Source organism: Salvelinus alpinus, chromosome 11 (assembly GCF_045679555.1).
Source record: "Salvelinus alpinus chromosome 11, SLU_Salpinus.1, whole genome shotgun sequence".
In the NCBI taxonomy this organism is placed as follows: Eukaryota; Metazoa; Chordata; class Actinopteri; order Salmoniformes; family Salmonidae; genus Salvelinus; species Salvelinus alpinus.
In genome coordinates, this window is record NC_092096.1 from 65,406,821 (window position 1) to 65,412,406 (window position 5,586).

Sequence of the window (5,586 nt, forward strand, 5' to 3'; positions counted from 1 at the left end):
AGAACAAACACCACTGAAAATAAAACCCACATTTATGTATATTTATTTTACATTTTCCCTTTTGTACTATTTTGTAACTATTTTCACATTGTTACAACACTGTATATTGACATAATGACATTTGAAATGTCTTTATTCTTTTGGGAACTTTTATGAATGTAATGTTTACTGTTTATTTATTATTTCACTTTTGTTTATTATCTATTTGACTTGCTATGGCAATGTAAACATAAGTTTCCCATGCCAATAAAGCCCTTTGAATTGAATTGAAATGGAATTGAAAGAGAGAGAGAGAGAGAGACAGAGAGGAGAGCGAGAGAGAGAGAGAGAGAGAGAGAGAGGAGAGAGAGAGACAGAGAGGAGAGAGAAGAGAGAGAGAGAGAAGAGAGAGAGAGAGAGAGAGAGAGAGAGGAGAGACAGAGAGAGAGGAGAGACAGAGAGAGAGGAGAGAGAGAGAGAGAGAGAGAGAGACAGAGAGAGAGAGAGAGAGAGAGAGAGAGAGAGAGAGAGAGAGAGAGAGAGAGAGAGAGAGAGAGAGAGAGAGAGAGAGAGAGAGGAGAGACAGAGAGAGAGAGAGAGACAGAGGAGAGACAGAGAGAGAGAGAGAGACAGAGAGAGAGAGAGAGAGAGAGAGAGAGAGAGAGAGAGAGAGAGAGAGAGAGAGAGAGAGAGAGAGAGAGAGAGAGAGAGAGAGAGAGAGAGAGAGAGAGAGAGAGAGAGAGAGAGAGAGAGAGAGAGAGAGAGAGAACAAAGGCGTCCAGAGATACTCAATCACACCCACCTAACCCAGAAGGAACCTCGGCGAGGAGAATGGGAGAGAAATGACTGACAGGCTGAGGACTGAGGAGAAACGAACAAGAGTCTTGGACTTTGGCTCAAGCCTATGAGGGTTTAACGGTGTGAGCGGGATTCTTCATATGTGTTTGGTCTGACAGAGCCTGGCTAAGGGGTTTAATGATCGAACACACACACACACACACACACACACACACACACACACACACACACACACACACACACACACACACACACACACACACACACACACACACACACACACACACACACACACACACAGACCCAAGAACCTCCCACATTCCAGCAGCCCACTAAATATCTCTCCCGCTGTCACAAAGGATCAAAAGAGATCCCGCCGTCACACAATCAAAAGAGATTTACTGACAAATATTTAAAACTCCACACAACCTACTTGAAGGACACCATTGTTGACCTGTCTGCCACACTTTTAACAAGAGCCATGTCTCCAGACTCATTTCTAAAGAGAAACTTAGAGAGTGTAGCGAGAGAGAGAGCAATGGAAACCGCGTCTCCACTCCAGCAGTATACAAGACTAATGAGCAAGAAAACCTAGTGACTGTTACGGGTGTCGTCCTCCTCCTCCTCGGACGAGGAGAGGAGAGAAGGATCGGTAGACCAATGCGCAGCGAGGTGTGATGACATAATGAATTTATTGAACAAAACGAACACTGACACGAACTATACTTTAGAAATGATACAAAATAACAAACGGACAACGTAGACGAAACCTGAACATGGAACTTACATAACGACAGGAAGAACACACGAGCAGGAAACAGACTACATCAAAACGAAATACAACCGAAACAATCCCGTGTGGTGCGCAGACACAAACACAGGAGACAATCACCCACAAACAAACAGTGTGAACAGCCAGCCTATATATGGTTCCCAATCAGAGGAAAACGTAAACCACCTGTCTCTGATTGAGAACCATATAAGGCTGATTAACAGTGATCTAAACACAAAACATACAATGCCCACCCCAACTCACGCCCTGACCAACTAAACATATACAAAAATAACATAAAATAGGTCAGGAACGTGACAGTGACACATCACACTCAGTTGGTTTAATGAAAACACAGGGCCAGGAATAGCCTGGCCCGCTCTGCAGTGTCTAGCCTCCGCTGCTGTGTGCAAACGATTTAGCTCCCTGACAAAAAGCGAGCAAATTTTGGCGGCCCCCACCCGCCCGCCACCTCGACAGCCCCATCAATGTCATAGGCAGCAGGCGGCTGTGGCAGCGCAGCCACGCTCACATCACATGCCCAGCTCCGTCCCCGCCACCCGCTCCACCTTGCCCCCGACCCCTTCTGCCTGTGGTGGGCCACGTGCCATCTCAGCTGGCTGGCAGAGCTCCATGGGCCGTCTGGACACCAGCCAGTCAGGGCATGAATGTTTTATGAGGGGAGGGGGAGAGGAGAGGGGGAGGGAGGGAGGGAGGGAGGGAGGGAGGGAGGGAGGGAGGGAGGGAGGGAGGGAGGGAGGGAGGGAGGGAGGGAGGGAGGGAGGGAGGGAGGGAGGGAGGGAGGGAGGGAGGGAGGGAGGGAGGGAGGGGAGGGTCACGTGTTCTGATTCTATACAGTATTGATAACTGATGAATATTAGGGCACTTCTAAAAACAGAACTGATGAGGAATTGATTGTGCAGAGAGGCAGAGATCTATAGGAAAACATGACCTCAGAAATTGTAGCTGTTTTTCCAACTGGGCAGAATGATGATGACATTATAGATACTGATCAGTCTTGTTATGATGAAATATGATGGAAGAAGAGGCTGCTATCCATAGTCATGCTGTATCAACATATAAGCTATTAATACGGTAAGGAGTTCTGCTACTGGAAAGACTATATGTTGTGCCATGTCAATATAACCTTAAAAACAGGGTTCAGCAACTAGTTTCCAGTTTCAACGTTTATTCACCACTTACACAGCATACAACAGTATGAATAAAACACACACAAGAACTACGATGAGAGTTAAAGAAACACGAGAATGGTTGTATATACAGGTCAGAGTCAGTACCTTATTCAATGTGCAGGGGTACTGGAGTGGTTGTATATACAGGTCAGTGTTAGGACCTTATTCAATATGCAGGGGTACTGGAGTGGTTGTATATACAGGTCAGTGTTAGGATCGTATTCAATATGCAGGGGTACTGGAGTGGTTGTATATACAGGTCAGTGTTAGGATCGTATTCAATATGCAGGGGTACTGGAGTGGTTGTATATACAGGTCAGAGTCAGTACCTTATTCAACATGCAGGGGTTGAGGTAGGTTTATGCATAACAAGTGACTGGTAGTAGTATATATATGTAAACAGGGCTGAAAGTGACTGGTATATACAAATATATAAATACTTATGGTAATACAATATACAGTGGCAAGAAAAAGTATGTGAACCCTTTGGAATTACCTGGATTTCTGCATAAATTGGTCATCAAATGTGATTTGATCTTCATCTAAGTCACAACAATAAACAAACACAGTGTGCTTAAACTAGTAACACACAAATTATTGTATTTTTCTTGTCTATATTGAAAACATCATTTAAACATTCATAGTGTAGGTTGTAAAGAGTATGTGAACCCCTAGGCTAATGACTTCTCCAAAATCCAAGATGGCGTAGCAGTCGGACGTGTGTTTGTATTGTCCTGTCGCGTGTAAATAGTAAATAGTAAATAGTCTTCGTATTTTTCGTATACATTTCGTATATATTTTAATTTCACTTTCCATCTAGGAACTGAATATACATTCCTACATTCCGCCTCACCCAATGTGGTACGGACCTGCTATTTTTTTTATACTTTAGAACCGTAACCCCAATCAGAAGCTAGCCAGATAACTAGCTACTAGCTAGTAGTCAGTTAGCCACTGCTGCGGTCTTCACCCTCAACTCGGACACAGCCAGCTTCAATACCGGGCCAATACCTGCCAGTCTGCAAGCGCGATATCAACCCAGAGCATATAGGACTGCTTTTTCTCTACCACATCACCGGATTCCTGACGCAAGCTCTGGACAATTACACCGTATCATCACAGCTAGCTAGCTGCAACCGAGTGGCTACTACTGGCTAACACCTCTGTCCCGAAGCAAGCACCAGTTAGCCTTGAGCTAGCCTCGAGCTAGGCCCATCTGCCGGCTAGCTGAAGAGGTCTACCAGCGAATTCTTGGGCTACAATACCAGCTACAAGCTAATTTAGCCATTTTTTTTTGCCGCTGCTAGTAGCTTTTACCTTCTGCACAGACACCAGCCCTGTTATTAGCCTGGATATTACTCACCAATTTACCAGCATCGGACTGTCTCTCGACAACAACGCCGGATTCCTGCCGTAATCCCTGAGCCACTGCTTCTGATCCTCACAGCTAGCTTGCGGCTAGCGCAGCTAGCGCCACTGCCACGAAGCTAGCACCAGTTAGCAAACACAATTCTACAATTCACAACCTCTCTTTCGCCATCGCCATCTGGCTTGGATTCTCTGTCGACACGACCACGTCTGAGCAGACCCCCTCCGTCTGAGCAGACCACCCCCCGGGCTACTAACTTTAAACGCCGCGTGCTAGCTTAGTGGAGGCCTCCCTGCTCCATCTACGGCTGCCCCCTGGACACTATGATCACTTGGCTACATAGCTGATGCATGCTTGACTGTCCATTAATTCACGGTACTCCATTCTGTTTATTTGTGTTTTATCTGTCGGCTCTGTGCTTTAACTCAGGATCTGTGTGTAGTTAATCCGACCCTCTCTGCCTAGTCGTCGCCATTTTTACCTGTTGTTGCTGTGTTAGACTAGCACCCTGTTATTGCTGCTGTTATCTTACCTGTTGTTTTAGCTAGCTCTCCCAATCAAGACCTGCAATCACTTTATGCCTTATTGTATGTCTCTCTCAAATATCAATATGCCTTGCATACTGTTGTTCAGGCTAGTTTTCATTATCATTGTTTTGGTTTGCAATGGACCCTGTAGTTCCACTCTCCGTACCTCTGATACCCCCTTTGTCCCACCCCCCACACATGCGGTGACCTCACCCATTGAGACCAGCATGTCCAGAGATACAACCTCTCTTATCATCACCCAGTGCCTGGGCTTGCCTCCGCTGTACCCGCGCCCCTCCATACCCCTGTCTGCACATTATGCCCAGAATCTATTCTACCACGCCCATAAATCTGCTCCTTTTATTCTTTGTCCCCAACGCTCTAGGCGACCAGTTTTGATAGCCTTTAGCCGCACCCTCATCCTACTACTCCTCTGTTCCTCGGGTGATGTGGAGGTAAACCCAGGCCCTGCATGTCCCCAGTCACCCTCATTTGTTGACTTCTGCGATCGAAAAAGCCTTGGCCTCATGCATGTCAACATCAGAAGCCTCCTCCCTAAGTTTGCCTTACTCACCGCTTTAGCACACTCTGCCAATCCTGATGTCCTTGCCGTGTCCGAATCCTGGCTTAGGAAGGCCACCAAAAATTCTGAGATTTCCATACCCAACTATAACACTTTCCATCAAGATAGAACTGCCAAAGGGGGAGGAGTTGCAATCTACTGCAGAGATAGCCTGCAAAGTTCTGTCATACTTTCCAGGTCTATGCCCAAACAGTTCGAACTTCTAATTTTAAAAATTAATCTCTCCAGAAATAAGTCTCTCACTGTTGCCGCCTGCTACCGACCCCCCTCAGCTCCCAGCTGTGCCCTGGACACCATCTGTGAATTGATCGCTCCCCATCTAGCTTCAGAGTTTGTTCTGTTAGGTGACCCAAACTGGGATATGC